Source organism: Delphinapterus leucas, chromosome 19 (genome assembly GCF_059928025.1).
Source record: "Delphinapterus leucas isolate spDelLeu-1000000601 "Yukka" chromosome 19, BTC_Dleu_Yukka2, whole genome shotgun sequence".
In the NCBI taxonomy this organism is placed as follows: Eukaryota; Metazoa; Chordata; class Mammalia; order Artiodactyla; family Monodontidae; genus Delphinapterus; species Delphinapterus leucas.
Genome location: NC_143147.1, coordinates 6,847,558 through 6,863,693, shown reverse-complemented (window position 1 = coordinate 6,863,693; position 16,136 = coordinate 6,847,558). Strand labels below are relative to the sequence as shown.

At 54.0% G+C, this 16,136-nt stretch overlaps 1 protein-coding gene across 20 annotated transcripts in view; it reads right to left on the bottom strand.

Moving 5' to 3' along the window:
- The window catches only part of MPRIP (myosin phosphatase Rho interacting protein), a 129,000-nt gene that overhangs the window by 62,498 nt on the left and 50,366 nt on the right, over positions 1 to 16,136 (bottom strand). Inside the window, exon 1 of one of the 20 annotated variants that reach the window (XM_089900168.1) lies at positions 6,446 to 6,505. The exons of the other annotated variants lie outside the window; for them this stretch is intronic. The gene's annotated coding sequence lies outside the window, so the exon portion shown is untranslated. Of the gene's footprint in view, positions 1 to 6,445; positions 6,506 to 16,136 lie in introns of those variants that run through there. 20 annotated transcript variants of the gene reach the window in all.

Below are 16,136 nucleotides of genomic sequence, written 5' to 3'. Positions count from 1 at the left end.
AGCGCCACCTCTTTGAGGGCGGAGTCGCCACACAGATTGCCTGGAATCCTTCTGCACAGGAGATTTTGTGTCTTGTCCCCCACTTATTTCTTCGTTCACTCATTCCTGACTCATGGTACCTATTTTATAGTGTAAATTATAATCCAATACCACACTATTATTTTGTTGCTCAAGCTGTTCTGGCCTTGATCACGTGGCCCCGTGTCTCCTGGACGTGCCCCACCAGCGTGTGCATGTCCCACTGTCTGGCATGACAAGGTGCCCCAGGCTCAGCTTGTGTGTACCTGCCCTGGTCCTAGAGTCGGCCGTTTCTCCAAGGACCCCTGGTTCCTTTCATCGGAGAACAGAATTAGAAATCAATACCTAGGTGCTAGGTATGCTCATGGCTATTGGAATGTTGCTGCCTCTAGGCCTTCTCAGCTGACAGAACAAAGAGATACATGCACATATAACCTATGTACAGTCACATATCTACATCCACTCCCCTCCCCCCACCTATCTATCTATCCCTCTCCATCTATCTCTCTCTCCCTCCTCACATGTCTTTCTTAAGCTAAACACACTGGTGCCCCCAACTTTAATCCAAGACCACACGGATCACTCTAGCCTCTCCCTTCGCTTGCCCGTACCCCTCAACCCCATCCCAGCACACGCACAGTGGCTCGGAACTGTAAATCAATGCTCCACGGGGGCCACTTCACCAGCTAGCGCATGGTGCCCACGCACCATGCACCACGTGCATGTTCCTCTTGCCTTCGGCTGTGCAGACTCCACTGGTGTCCGAGGGCACGTGCTTCCTTTCACGCACCACCTGGACTCTCTGCAGGGAGAAGAACCTAAGAGCCCAGTGAGGGAGCAGACACTATCGCACACTTTCTGCCTCCAGCATGGCTCCTGAGCCCCTCTGCCAGGGCACGCTAAGGAAGGAGGAGACACAGAGGGCGAAAGGCACCTCCTGGCAGAAGCTGCCCTTCCAGCCTAGCCAGAGACCAGGGCAGGTGGGAGGGAGCTGCTCCGGAGAGGAGGCAAGGGCTGGCACGAAGGCAGCAGGCCGGGGGAGCAACGGTGCCTTATATGGAGATTCCCACATCCCAGCTCTGGTCTTCAGCTGCTGCCGCCCCTGCAAGTCTGCCTCAGCCAGGGAGGCAGGGAGTGCTGCGGTGCTACGGGGTTTGACTGCTCTCCTGCCCAAAGGCCTGCCAGGTAGATCCAGAGAAAACAAGCTGCTGTTTGCTACAGATGGACTAAAAGCCACGCAGCTGTTGGGGCCATAACATTCACCAAGCCCCACCTGAAGCTCCCTTCTGCTCACCCCCAGTACTGGGGTCTGAAGCATCTAGAAGAGGCTCTCGGGGACCAGACCCCACGGGAGAGGCTGGAAAGAAGGCGAGCGGTCTTAAACTTTAAGGTCTTAGAGCTTAAAGCAATTAGAGCTTAAAGCAATGGTTTTCAACTTTTGCTGAATAAAGGAATCACCTGGGAAGATCCTTAAATGGAGGTTCCATGCCCAGAGACTCAGATTTAAATTTTCTGGGGTGGGGCTTGGGCATCAGAATTACTAAAAAGTCCCCTCACGCTTCTAACGTCCAGCTGAGGTTGGGAACAACTGCCTAGAGAGGAGACCTATCCGGTTGCTGCCACAGCAGGCCTGGCGGCTGGCTGGCTGGCCCAAGCCCTGGCCAGCTGTACTAGGTCACTGGCAGCTTTTGGCCGGGCCAAAGAGGACCTAATGAAAGCAGTGACAGAGAGGAGAGGAGAGACAAAACACAGCTGTCGCAAGCCTGCTGGGTGTGGGGGCCGATGGGGTGCACAGGAGAGTGGGCGCTACTGGAGATGCGGTATCGTAAGGGGCCCCAGCACCCACGGCTCGTGTTAGCACCCCCAAAAGGCCCCGCCAGCCACAACTAGGAAGAAAACGAAACCTCGAGCAGCCTGAGGGGACGGGGGGAGGGACGGCGGTCCTCTCCTCCCTGGTGACACTGTGAGGCCCTCAGCAGACTGAGAAAGTGGAGACCATGCCAGGCAACCCCACCACCCACGGGAGCCAGGTGGGAGGTGAGGCCCGTGGCCGGGGCTACCATGCTCCGTGTAACAAGAGGGGGAGGGCCCCAGGTGACCAGCAACGCAGGCACAGGCTCCTGCCTCCACCGTCCCTGCCGTGAGCACTAGGTCTGGCTCCTCTGGCTGGAACACAGCACGGGGGGGAGCTCGCAGGCAGCACAGGGGATGCGCTGAGCCACAGAGCGCGCGCACACACACACACACACACACACACACACCTTGAAACCAAGCAGGCCTGGCGCTACCACAGGGCTTGGCTGAGCAGGACCCACACAAACTGGAAGCCCAAAGGACTTCAAATAGCACTTCAGGGAGGAATTCTCTGATTTATTCCAAGAAGCCACACAACCGTGAGAGAGAGAAGCTCTGATCTGAGCTCACACCACATCAGGAATCACTGAGCCTCCCCTGCCATCCAGGTTTTGGAACACAAGGGAGCAGAGCGGGTAACGAGAGCTTCCGGCAAGGGACCCTCGGCCTGGATACAGGCCAGGCACAGCCACAGCCCTCCAGCCCTTCCCATGGCCCCCAGGGGCCCCAGACTCCAGGGAAACTCGGGCGTCCAGGATCGAGGGCAGAGGAAGCCTGCTCTGAGGTTAGACGCAGGCGTCCACCTGCAGCAGTGGTGCCAGGTCCAGGGTGCACCTGCTGCAGGCCTGGAGAAGGGAAACCGGCCTGGGGCTGAGAGCCCCAACCCCTCTAAGGACAGGCACTGTGCCCACATGCCACGGGGCTGGAGCAATGTGAACAGGGACCCAGCCCGCCTTGGTTCCTCCCCACTCTGTCCAAACCCGGCCGCAGGACCGAAGCCCCATCCTGTGCAGGCTCCTTGGGGCTGGTCAGCAGGAGGGGCTGGAGCCCCCGTGCGAGACCAGGGCCCTGGGACACCCTGTTCTTCCCAGACTGAAGTGCTTCTCCACGATCCACAGAGAGAACCCACAAGCACCAACTCCCTCCCTCTCAGGGTAGGGAGCCTGGAGCTCACCAAAGCCGGACACCCTCCTGGTTACACTTCCATACAGCTGAAGCAGAAGTGAGGAGGAGGAAAACCTCCAGAGAGGAGGGGGCTCGACCACAAGGTTCTCTTCCCCTCATTCTCTGCTTCCAAAGACTTCCCCGCCCCAATAAAAGGGCTTGTGAAGAGCTGAGGCCCCTGCGTGTATGGCGGGGCCTGCATCTGAGAAAGAATGCTCTCACTTGTCTCTTTGCTACTGGAAATTCCCAATCAATTTCTCAGAAATTTGCACTTCCTGGGGCTCTGCATTGACCTGGCAATGTTTTAAGGTCCATCTTTATAATTTGCCGTTCCCAACATGTCCTTCCAAGACTGAGAAAACTTACAGATCGGTTATGGAGACCTAGCAGCCATCTGTGTGCCCACATGAGGTCCTTCATGATGCTCCTTACCCCCAGGGAAGCCCCAGCCTCCGAAGGAAACAGGGGCTGCCTGGGCCCCGTGCACCGCGCTCCACCCTGAATCTCTGCAGCTGCTCAGAGGAGGGGGGCGTTCGGAGGAGTGGGCCTCCTGAGCCCTGTGGCAGGCCTCATCCGGGCCCCGGCGCCCAGCTTGGCACGGGGCTGGGAAGGGAGGGTGTGGGGAGAGTGGTCTCCAGAGTGTCCCTAGCCCCGAACAAGCTCAGGCTCGCTGGCAAAGACTCACAGCAGGGGGACCAAGGCTGCTTTCAGTCCTCTGGCCACTGGATGTACAGTACTGAGCACCAGCAGGGCTGGAGGACATGAGGGCGGGGCAGCCAGGACGGCACCCCACAGATGTTTACCTCAAGGAGCTAGGTGCTGGCGGCACGGGTACCCCAGGCATGTGAACATTCACCCAGCCGGACCTTGTAATGGGCACGCTTTTCTATATGTACACTGTACTCCAATACTTAAAAACCTGCCTTTGGGTAGAATATGCCCCATACAGGGTTGGAATTACCATTTTAAAAACCCAAGCACTGAAGTGTAGAGAGGCCTGCCAGGTCACAGAGCACCCCCTTCTTCAAGGAGACACGGTTCCCAGAGGAACAGCCCTGGCTTGAAAGCACCTCCTCCTGACAGGATTTCAGATCGTCAGAAACGGCCTCTCCTGTGCCAGGGTCTCCAAAGAACCACCACCTCCAAGTAACTAACCAGCCCCCTGCCTAAGCCTGTCTCGGATGGGGCCCTCCCTGCACCACATTCTCAGAGGCCAGAGCAGTCCTGCCCCAGGAAGGGCAGCACAGGGAGGAAGGGGTCCCCACTCAGTTTCAAGAGCACCCGCCCACCTACCTCTGCCACAGGCAAGGCCACAGGAGGCGGCAGCACAGCCCCAGGGAGCTCCCACCGGCAGCAGCACCGCAGGGTGGTGAAACCTGCACGCTGACTGGAAACCATGCCCATCTCAGGTAATGCTGAGCGAGATGAGTGTCCGCTCAAGGATGAACAGCAAGTCTGTGTCTAGGCTTTTTGTGTGAGGCTTCTGGAACCTTAATGCAGGGAAAGCATGATACAAGAGGAAATACAGGAGAAAGCACCAGAACACACATGGTAGAAGTTTGGGACTGTTCCACAGATGTACTTGAAAGCAACAAGGCACCCTGCAGCCCCACCAATGTCAGCCACTCCCCAAACAGTAAGAACCTCAACAGAGTAAGCTTCTCTTGAGACAGAAAGCCTTGCCAAGTGGCCCTCAGCAGGGCCCCAGGGCATCTCAGGGGAAGCAGAGTGGAGTAGGGCTGGGCAAGTCGGGGGCGGGTAAGACTGGAGGGCCAGCGCTCTCTGGAGCAGGCTGGCTGGCCCCGCACCGGCTTGCCCACCAGACCACTACGGGTGACCTGAGGAGAGAGGCACCAGGAAGACGCGGCTAAAGGAAAACAATCGGGTCTCTGTCCCTGTGACGCAGGACAGGTACTCTGCCAGTAGGCAGGGGAGGAAGGTGACAGGGACAAAGGAAGGATGAATAGTTCTGCCTTAGTGATCTCCCACCCAGACCTGATTGCCGGAAGTGCTTAGCAGGAAGGAAGGATGAAAGGGCCACCCAGCAACAGGGACAACTTGTGTGTCCTTCATGGTATATCCCCTCTACCAGGACACAGAAGTCATTCTCTATCGGGAAAAGAAAAACAAATTCTGGTAATTCACAAGGCCAAAGACGCAGGGCCGCAAACCCGTGAAATGTGCGGCCCGAGCAGGCACGCCTGGCACACTTCACCAAGTGCACCCAGGAAGTGCCAGGCACCGTGTTAGTTCGTCACACAGCTGCAGAGCAGCGTGGCCTTGGGCAAGAGACCTAAGCTCTCCAAGCCTCAGTTTTTCCATCTACAAAATGGCTTCATAAATGAGCCACAGGGCACGGAGCACTTCAGAGCAGACAGGAAATGCCATACGAATACCTGATAAATAAAACAGACATTCTTCATTACCATCACAGTTCTGCTCATGAGAATACACATTCAAACCCGTGAATCGAGACCACTTCACACCCACGAGGACAAGCGTCATGAGCACAGTGTGAAAGATGGATAGGGGCGTGCTGGGGAGGATGTGGAGAAACTGGAACCTTCCCTCGCTGGTCAGGATGTAAGATGGGGCAGTCGCTGCAGGAACAGTGTGGAGAGCCCTCAGAAGGTCGGACAGAGTTACCACGTGGCCCAGCGATTCCACTCCCTGACAGACATCCAAAAAACTGCAACACAGGTGCAAACCTGTCCACGGGCATCCTCAACAGCACAACAGCCAAAGCAGCAACAGCACGATGTCCACCAGCAGATGAACAGATACACAAAACGTGGTTCAGCCAAACAACAGAAGATTCTACAGCTTTAAGAAGGAATAAAATTCTGACAACACGGGGTAACCTTGAAGATGGGATGCTGGGTGAGAGAAGCAGGCACGAAGGCCACCTGTTGTATGATTCCATTTACATAAACTGTCCAGAACAGGCAGGTCCACAGAGCGGCTGGGGGGTGCTTGAAGGAAATGGGCAATAACTGCTGAAGGGCACAGGGTTTTTCTCTTTGGGGTGATGAAAATGTTCTAAAATTGACTGTGTTAATGGTTGTATAACTCTGTCAATATACTAAGAACCATTGAATTGTTTACATTAAGGCATGAATTGCATGGTGTATGAACTATATATCTCAATAAAAATGTTAACAAAATTTTTTTTTTTACTTGAGGTTACACAATTAGCAAGTTGGCAGGCCAGGGCCTGGGCCACCCTTCTGTGTCCCCTCACAGGCCTCGTCCCGGGGTTTTCTGGGCATGAAGGCCACCTGTCCAATATCTCCATGTATCAGAATTTAGGAGAACACATGCAGCCCACACCAAAGAGAAAGTTAGAAAATGTTACGTTTGCCATGGGGAGGCTTTATATTAACAAGCACACCTGCCACCCTGCCCTCACCTCATCCGTCCAACCTCGGTACTGTCCCTGGAGGCTTCAGCAGATCGCTCCCACGAGCAGCCCTGGACCATGTCCTCTCTGTACAAGTGAAACCAGGTTCTCAGCCAGGACATGGCAGTTGGAGGAGGGAAGAGGTAAAACTCACGCACGCACACACAGGCTCTCACGCACTCCCCACCCGGCTAAACCACGTGGATGGGAAGGAGTCTCCTCCTTGCCTTCGGCACGGACCGCAGTCCCCCAAGGCTCCAGCAGGCAGGCTGGTCTATCCCCTCCGTCCCCTCTGCCCGGGGATCTGAAAACTCCTGCCTTACCTCCTCCAGGTCCAATTCAGCAGCGCCCCACCCCCACCCCCGCTGCCACCCCCGCCCCAGGAGCCCCACCACTGCCACTGGCTCTCCTCCCACCCACACCTGGCACCTGGGAGTGTGTGTCTGCCTCCTAGCGAAGCCTCAAGCTCCCTGACTTGGGAGGAAGCACCCCACCCCATTTCCTAGCTCAACAGCAGAAACGCAGTTGACGCTCAGAGATCACCAAACATACAAGAGAGCAAACAGCACGGCACTTCCTTTCCAACAGAGAAGGTAAGGCCTTAGTGCTCAGCTCCTGTGACTACCGCGGAGCCCTGGTCGGGGCAGTCACTGAACGAGGCTCCACCTGGAAGGGCCGGAGAGCATCACCTGCCAGAAATGCCCCTGGACCCAAGGCCCACTAGGAGGCATCGGCTGGCGTGACCTCTGTATCCTCGCCCTTGCACGCCCTGGCACAAGAGAGGACAGGTCCTCGTCTCGTGACAGAGCATGTCCCCAGCCTGCCCCGGCCAGGAGGCGCCACCTGGGCCGCGGAACACTTTTCAGATTTACCCCTCATCAGCGTGAAGAGGTAAGGCTCAGGCCTGCTGGGAAGCTGGGAGGGCCATGCAAGTCAGAAAGCAGTGGAACTGCTCTCAGGGCCCCAGTCTCCTCGAAAGCCCCAGGCCCAGAGAGCGCCGGCTGCCCGATGAGCCGCTGGAATAGGCTGCATCCCCAGAAGCGTCCGGGGGAGTCCTCTCCCTGCTGCTGCCACGGAGGTCCCTCTTGCCTTCTAACGACCCTCCCAACCCTACACATCAGGACCCCTCCCAGTCCAACACTCACATTCTACCCACCTCCCCTCGGAAGCTACTGAAATGCCTTGAGTTAATTTTAGTTCCAGGATTTCTGTACTTGGGATGAGCCAAGAGGCCAGGGGAACTTCCTGGATGACCTGGACTGTCTCCAGAGCATCAGCCCCCAACTCCACTTGGTGTGGGGGGTCACAGGGTAAGAGCCCTCACTCAGGTTGTGAGCGTATTCTCCACACTAACCCCACAGCTGCTGGAGCCATAAAATGTTCCTCCCCTTTAAGGAAAAGTTAAATGATGACTGTTCCCAAGAAAACATCCTGCCTCACGTCCTATGAGATGTCCTGTTGCTAACAAGAAACAAAGCAGCTTTACTCAAGGATTTGATTATTCCAGCTTAAAATAAAACGGGGGCATCAGAAGTCAGGGAAATTGTGTGCAAAGCACCATTGTCTGAGGCAGGATGTAAGGAGAGCATATCTGAAACCAAACTGTTTTCCTGCAGTTATGCTTCCATCTTTTTCAATAGTCTTTTCACTCCTGTGATGTCCTGATGCAGCAGATAAGAGAGGGAGCCTATCAGGAAGGCAGCAGCGTCAGTGCAGACAGCCCACTGTGGACCCTGTAAGAGACAGAGCAGGGGCCGTGGGAGGCCAGCCTTCAGCAGCAACAGCCTTTGTCTTCAGCGAACGCAGCTTTGCTTCGGTTGGGGCACGAACTTCAACCCTCTTCATGTAAACAGAGGAGGCCAGACACAAGGATCACAGCACAGGTGAGCTGGAGAAGCTCCACCTGGGCCTCCAATCAGGCAGCTTTTACTAAAAATAAAGGTCACTGCCTCCAAAACAGCCAGAGCAGCTGGATACCGACGGTGCTGAGGCTGCCCCAGGATCAGAAGATATGGTCTGTGCTTCCCTCCAGCAGGGTGGCTGGCGAGCACAGGGTCCCAGAGCCAGCGGGGCCGAGGACAGGTCAAGGTCACGGTGACAGGTTCCTCTGCACAGGAAGCTGGCTGGACCACAGAAGGAAGCGAATGAGGCCTCCTTAGCTCTACGCTTGGCCAGTACTTTTACTCTTAACTTTCACCAACGCGCATCTGACCCAGGCCGGGGCGTGGCAGTGACTTTGTCCACGGCTGCCCAGAGTGACCAGGCCTTCGGACTCTCAGTCTGGTGTTCGCTCTACCGCACCGCCCTGCCTCAAGGGAGATAAGACCCCCCCGGGGTGGGGGGGGGGCAGGGACGATGAAACACCTGTGGGTAAGGGGAGAGGGACTGACTCGCGGGAGGACCCCAGCACAGCTGCACCTGGACTCGGGCACACGCGGGCCTTCCAAGCTGTGGACGTCAGTGTCAACTGCAGGGGCACATGCTAGACAGAGTGGCCACACGAGGGATAAATAAAGGAGGTCAAGTCACGGAAGGGCATTGGGTTCGTTCAGTTGGGTAAGGGCAGGAAGGAGAATCACGTCTGACTCTTTTTTCCAGAGGTGAGGCCAGAGCAGAGGGCATGGGACACTGCGCTGCCCGGTGGGTCCGAACGGCCTCAGGGAAGCTTCTTGAGGCTTGGGCGCCTGTTAGCTGGCGTGGGGACGCAGCAGACAGGGAGGGAGATGTGCCACCAGCAGATGCCGCCGTGCCACAGAGGTGTGCACACCTCACGCCGGGCACGCAACCCCGTCTCCTGAACCCCTCAGGACCCTGAGGAGGAGACTGTCACCACTGCAGAAAGTAATTTCAAAAACGAGGGAAACACAGACACAATTGGAGTCCTTGCTGTTGTCAACGCGACTGTCAAAATGCTTCTGAAATTTTTTTCTTTTAAAAAACATAGAAAATACATATTTTTAAAAATCTGGATGTACTATTTCAAAACGTTCAACTCTCTTAACCAGGTGACAGGTGTCCCTAGATCTGAGAGGGAGGGGCTCCTTCAGGGGAAGCATGCCTTTGCTTTGACGGTGGAGCTGGACCCCCCTCCACTCCCCCCAGCGCCTGAGATGAACCCCCAGTGAGACAGGAGGGCGGCAGGGAGACAGGACACTCAGCTCCACGGAGCTCTGGGCCAATGTCCACACTCATCCTGAAAAGCACTTCTCTCCCCACTCCACAGAGGAGAACACTGAGATGTACGAGGCTACAGAAAGTGACCACAGACAGCTAGCAGATGGAGCTGGAATTCAACCCACACACATCAATCCAGGTATTTTCTGACAAAATGCTTGAGGACCGACCAATTCAGTTTCATTTTGACAGGTTCCACAAGGGGGAAAAGACCAGCCCAAAACAAGCCCAGCCTTGCTCCCCTGGGCAAGACTGACTGGGGCATTTGCGGGGGTGGGGGGCAAGGCGCCCCGGACAAGCTGGACCTCGAGGCAGAAGCCCTCTGGTATGCAGGGACATAGGTTTCCAGGCTAACTTGCCACCACCCCACACCCAGGACAGCTGCAGCGCAGAGGTGGAGCCTGGCCAGAGTCACCGAAGGGCCTCTTTATGAACCGAATGTTAGTGACACCCTCAAAATTTCTACGTTGAAACCCTACCCCGCAATGGGATGGTATTGGGAGGTGGGGCCTCTGGGAGGTGGTAGCATTGGATGAGGTCATGAGGGCAGAGCACGTATGAATGGCGCTAGTAGCCTGCATGCTCTCTCTGCCACGCGAGGACACAAGGAGCAATCTGGAACACAGAAGACGGCCCTCACCAGGACCCGACCATGCTGAACCCCTCCAGCCTCCAGAACTTTGAGAAACAAACTACATTGTTTAATAAGCCACTCAGTCGATGGTACTCGTCACAGCAGCCCAAATGGAGTACGACAGCCTCTGCAAGTCAGCCCACCTTCCAGCACCCCCGAGGAGGGACACCCTGCAGGACATCCACTTCACCCTTTGCTGACTGCCCGTGTGACAGGCTGGCAACAGAGATGTGATGCCTGGAAGGATTTCTCCTGCGGGAATAACTCTGAGCAAGGAAACCAAAAAGGGCCTCTTGGGCTTCCCTCGTGGCGCAGTGGTTGAGAGTCCGCCTGACGATGCAGGGTACGCGGGTTCGTGCCCCGGTCCGGGAAGATCCCACATGCCGCGGAGCGGCTGGGCCCGTGAGCCGTGGCCGCTGAGCCTGTGCGTCCGGAGCCTGTGCTCCGCAACGGGAGAGGCCACAACAGTGAGAGGGCCGCGTACCGCAAAAAAAAAAAAAAGGGCCTCTCATCATTTAAACCCCAAGAGTTCACATCAGAGAATTTTTCTGAATAGTCAGTATATTTTCATCTTTGTGCTTTCCTGTTTTCACAAGATTTGTACAATGAGTATGTTACTTTTATAACTGGGAAAAAGGGACTTCCCTGGTGGTGCAGTGGTTAACAATCTACCTGCCAATGCAGGGGACCTGGGTTCAAGCCCTGGTCCAGGAAGATCCCACATGCCGTGGAGCAACTAAGCCCATGAGCCACAACTACTGAAGCCCGCGGGCCTAGAGCCCGTGCTCCGCAACAAGAGAAGCCACCGCCATGAGAAGCCCGCGCACCGCAACGAAGAGTAGCCCCCGCTCGCCGAAACTAGAGAAAGCCCACGTGCAGCAACCAAGACCCAATGCAGTTAAAAATAAATAAATAAATAAATTTATAATTGGGAAAAACATTTGTAATAGCAAACAGTTTTTGTGGCATTTGCTCTCTTGCATATGACCACTCCCCTTGGTTTCAAGATCCAATCCAGTCTTTACATATTTTTTAGTGTCTACATTTTAGCTATAGATTTGCTTCATTTTAAGAAATCTTAATAGGCAAATTCAAAGTTAGAAGGAAAGTAAATGCAGGGGTGACTTTTTACACTAAGATACGGCTGCAAGGCAGTACATTCAGACTTCCCCACAGGCACCAGCAAGGACACAGTACTGGGTGGCTCAGTCCTCCTATGACTGGGCAGGAGCTTGGAAAGAAGGGGCCTGGGAGGAAGAGGAGAGGAAGAGGGAGGGGCTGAGAAGCAAATAACTTTCAGCTGGCTCCAAGCTCACAAGGCTTGTGTCTTTGACATGGCTATTTTTGGGTTTCTGAGTGGGGAGAAAAAAAGAAATTCTTCCCACCACCGCCTAGCTTGGCAGCCCCTTTGCCCTGGCTCCCCGTCCCTGCCCCTCCCTGCTCCACAGCCCCTCAGGGATGAAGGAAGCCCACCCTGGAGTATTTCTCTCCCTCCAGCCACCCCTTACCACCCCCCATGCTCTTAGGAGTATCGGGAGGCATCACCCACTTGCTTGTCTCTTTATACAGAGCTGGGAAAATGTGGAAATAAACGAAGCCTCAATTAGGCAGGCATCCAACGTTTGGGGATGGGGCGGGGGAGGGGACTGAGGCTCCGTCCCAATCCAGGAATGCCTGAGAAAGCTCCAGGAGCCTCCAGCAGCCTCCGAGAGTGGAGGCTTCCCACAGACTCCTTTTCGGGTCCTCACTGATCAGGCGGCCAGAGGCCTGGGAGGCCGGCTTCATTCCCACAGCAACTCACTTCAGGAGGCCTGCCCGCTGCAGGAGGGCTGGCCCCCCTGCGCCACCCCACGCACAGAAGGAAGGGAGGACTCCTGCCCCCTCCTTCTTCCTCCCTGGTGCCCTTCCCAGTGCAGGAGAGGCAGGACCCTAAGAGTGTGGACCCAGACCCAGGCGCGCTGGCAGCCCTCCAGGCTGAACAAAGGCAGTTTTCCCCTTTTAACTGTGGAAACTCAGCGTTTCTTATTTATTCCATTCTGAGCCTGGAAAGAGCAATGAAACGGAGATCTTGTTTCTTCCCCTGAGTGGTGGGGTGCAGGGAGAGAGGCGGATTCTGTAGGGAGGAGACTGGGCAGGAAGAAGTTCACAGATATTTTTAGAGACATGGGAATTAAGCAAGCAGGGACCTTCTGGGGCCGGAAACGTTTCTGTCTCCATCCCAACTCTGAAAGGCCAGTGGGTGATAGAGAGTGAGGGCCCAGGAGGCAGAGCGTGGCAGGGAGGAAGCATCAGACTCCAAGGAAAGGAGAAACAAGCGGGGAGCCGAGGTCTCTGAGGGCCACTTCGCTGCTACCATCCAGGCCGCTTCTGCGCTTACACAAGTTGGGCAAATGTCACGACTACACAGCAGCGTGGGGTGGCACAGAACACTGGCACCGGGCCCCCAGCAGGGCCACCCCTCGGCTACCTGCTGTTAGCCCCCAGCTCTCATTAGTACAGGGAGGTGGTGAGGGGCCAGAGTGAGATGCTGATCACCCCAACTTCCTTTGCTGCTGGTTCTGGTTTGACTGTGGGGAAATGAAATGGAAGCTAAAATAAGGATTTTCAATTATCTCCAGCCTTCCGATGAGTCAGGCTATCTCAGTTCTTTAAGACCACAAATATGGTCTTAACCGTCTGTGGGGTGCCTCACTCAGAAAGCATCTCTCTACAGCCTCCGGAATAGCCACACAAATCTGGGTACAGGACGTGGAGAGAGGAAAATAGAGAACAAAGTGGGCGACCTTGGATGCCCTCTTCCCACTGATGTGGTGCGGCGTTTCCAGAGTGCAATCCGGCAGTAACTAACTATCGACTACCTCAAAAACGTTCACACCCTGGACCCAGCGATTCTGCTTCTGGGAATGTCTGCTGAAGCATTATATTAAGAAAAAAAAGAAAGAAAGAAAAAGAAAACACTTAAAAGCAACCTGAAGGCCCACAGTATGGAAATGAGTAAACACGGCTACCTGATGGCATAGTACATAAGCTATTAAAGACTGCACTTCAAAGGGTGACATGAGGAACTGTTAAACAGAAGAGTTTTATTAAATATAACAATCTTACTTTTAGGCCTCACATAAGTATGCAACTACACATCCTAAGAGGACGCATAAACCATGAAATTGACAGATTTTTATCTCTTGGTATAGGGCAGCTTTTTTTTGCATGCTTTTTGTGTGCTTCCCAAAATTTTCATCATGAACATATTTTACTTCTGGCCTTGGGGAGCAAAAATCACTACTTCTTTAACCGCATCTTCTACCACCATCTCTGTGCTTTGACCAATCCTGCACCTCCACCTCCAGATTACTCCTAATTTGTTCTTTCCCAGAGAGACCCAGAGCTTGGCAGGAGCACTCCTGGGGCCGCGCAGGGTGTGTGCGTCTGTCTCTCTCAGCACTATGCCCCCGTGCTGGCTAACCCCTCCTTCCTGACTATGGACTATGAGATCCTGGAGGGCAGGACACTTCCTCATCTTTATTTTTCCAACTCCCAGCCCATCCATGGTGTACAACAAGCAAGCAATGAGTGAATGAATGAATTCAACCTCTCTCCTGGTTTCCTAAGATTCCAGGAAGTCATCAGGAAAACATGTGGCGTGGGGAGAAGGAAAACACGATAGTGTATGAGGCCCTGGAATAAGGACAGGCCCAAGCCCCAGATCCCCTGACGGTCTTTCTCAAGGCAGCCAGAATATCAGTTACAGAGCCTGCCCAGCCCATGACAACAAGGGTCTTATTGTTGGTACAAGTAGGTGACTGGGCCCAGTCAGTCAAGGGCCTTATTCACCAGAGGGAGATTAGACAGACTATCTCCCTCTAACCTTTCTGGAACAGCAGTCATCATTAACCCCTGGGTTTCCAACCAGAGAATCAAGAATTTCAACTATCTATGAAAGTACCTCTTCCTCATAAAAGGTGCTGAAGCAAATTATAGATTGAACACAATTCAGGAGGCGAACACACATACACCCGCAGCAGGCAGGTAGGTGTACATTCACTCTCAAGCACGCCACACACACCCCACTAGGCACACATGAAGAGCTATGCAGACCCAGGGTAACAACTGACCCACACAGGACAAATCAAGGAGAGAACAGAAGGGAACAGCAGCCTAGAACAGAGGAGTGGGGCAGGCAGGAGGGACTGCCCACACACATGCCCTCTGTGCAAACCGATTCCTGAAATGCGTGAGGGGGGTCTCCAGTCAAACGCTGCCAAAATCACACAGTGACATGTCTGAGCTGCTGATAAAACCCTAATAAAAATGACCACAGAGAATCTTTAAAAGGTATAAACTCTCAAAGACGAGAAACTGGAGAAGAGATAGCAGCAGATGTGGGATATTAAATAAATCTTGAAACTTGGGAAGTGGGTGTGCATACACGGAGAGTGACCAGGTGAAGCAGAGAAGCTTCCGGAGGGAAACCAGGAGGAGGAGGCTGATGCTGTCCCAGAAGAGCAGCAAGCTCAGGGCCTAGAGGCCCCAGGCACCTCTGACCAAGGAGGCAAGGCCGAGAGCAGGAGGCCTGGCCAGCCCGTTCAAGGAGCAGTCAGACCCTACCCTGGCCCAGCCCTCGCCAGCAGCGCCCGGAAGGTACTCTCTGAAAAGGCTCTGGACGTGGGGCAGCAGGCACCACGGCGGGGGGCGGGGGGGGGGTGTTGAAGATTCCATGAAAGCCTGCATCCTGAAAGTGGAGGTCTCCCTAACACCACGCTCTTCTGCTGCCCATAGGGCTCCCAGACTGGAGAGCAGAGGATTTGGATCTGGGGACTCGCCAGTTCCCTGCCTGACTGTCCTTCTAAGACGAAGCCAACCAGTCACCCACGTATACCCCGCACACACAGTCTCGTTCCTAAATACAAACGTACAGCCAAGGGTCACAACTCGGATGAGGAAGCCCAAGACCAAAACAGGCAGAAAGGGACCTAAGAAGAAAGTAAGTCAGACCAGAGACAGAACAGAACTTCAAAATAACTGAAATTATAAGAGAAAGTATTGCATCCATGAAACATGAATAAGATGCTATAAAAAGGGACACACAGAGAACAAAAAAATGAGCCCTAAGAAACTAAAAATACGATAGCTGACCTAAGAACCAGAATAAAAATAAGAAAACAGGATAGCTGGGATCAGAAATAGAAGGGTTTATGGCAAGGTTAATGAAATCTCCGACACGACAAAGCCATGCAAAAAGACAAAATCAGAGCCTGTCCAAAAGGACCAACAGCCAAATAACAGGAGCTCTGAGAGTAAAGACCAGGGAAAACGAGGCAAAAGAAATTACCACAGGAAAAAAAAATACAAGAAAACTTTCTGGACCAGAAGGACAGAACTTTCCTCATTGAAAGGTACACAGGCTTCTGACTCAATGAAAGAACCAGAGCCACGCCAAAGCACACCTTCATGAAATTTTAGAACTCAAGGGGTGATGAGAAGCTCCTAAAAGTTTTCAGAGGGAAAATTCCATTCATTTACAAAGGGTCGGGAATCAGATCCTTTGTACATGAACTCTCAATAGCAATGGTAGAAATTAAGAACAAAGCCTTCAAAATTCCAAGGGAAAATTATTTCCAGCCTGACATCCTACAACCAGTCCAGCTATCAATCGAGAGTGTGGGTAGGAAAGGCATTTTTAGACATGCAAGGTCTCAAAACTTTTTTTCCCTGTGCCCTTCTCAAGAGGCTTTACCAAATGGAGAAGCAAACCAAAAAAGAAGAGATCCATCTAAGAAACTCAGGAGAAGGAGGAAGGGAACTCCCAAGTCAAGAGCTAAGCAGCGGGCCTGGAGAAGAGCCAAATGGGAACAAGAGGAGAAAAGGCTCCATGAGGGATCTGACCACGTAAAA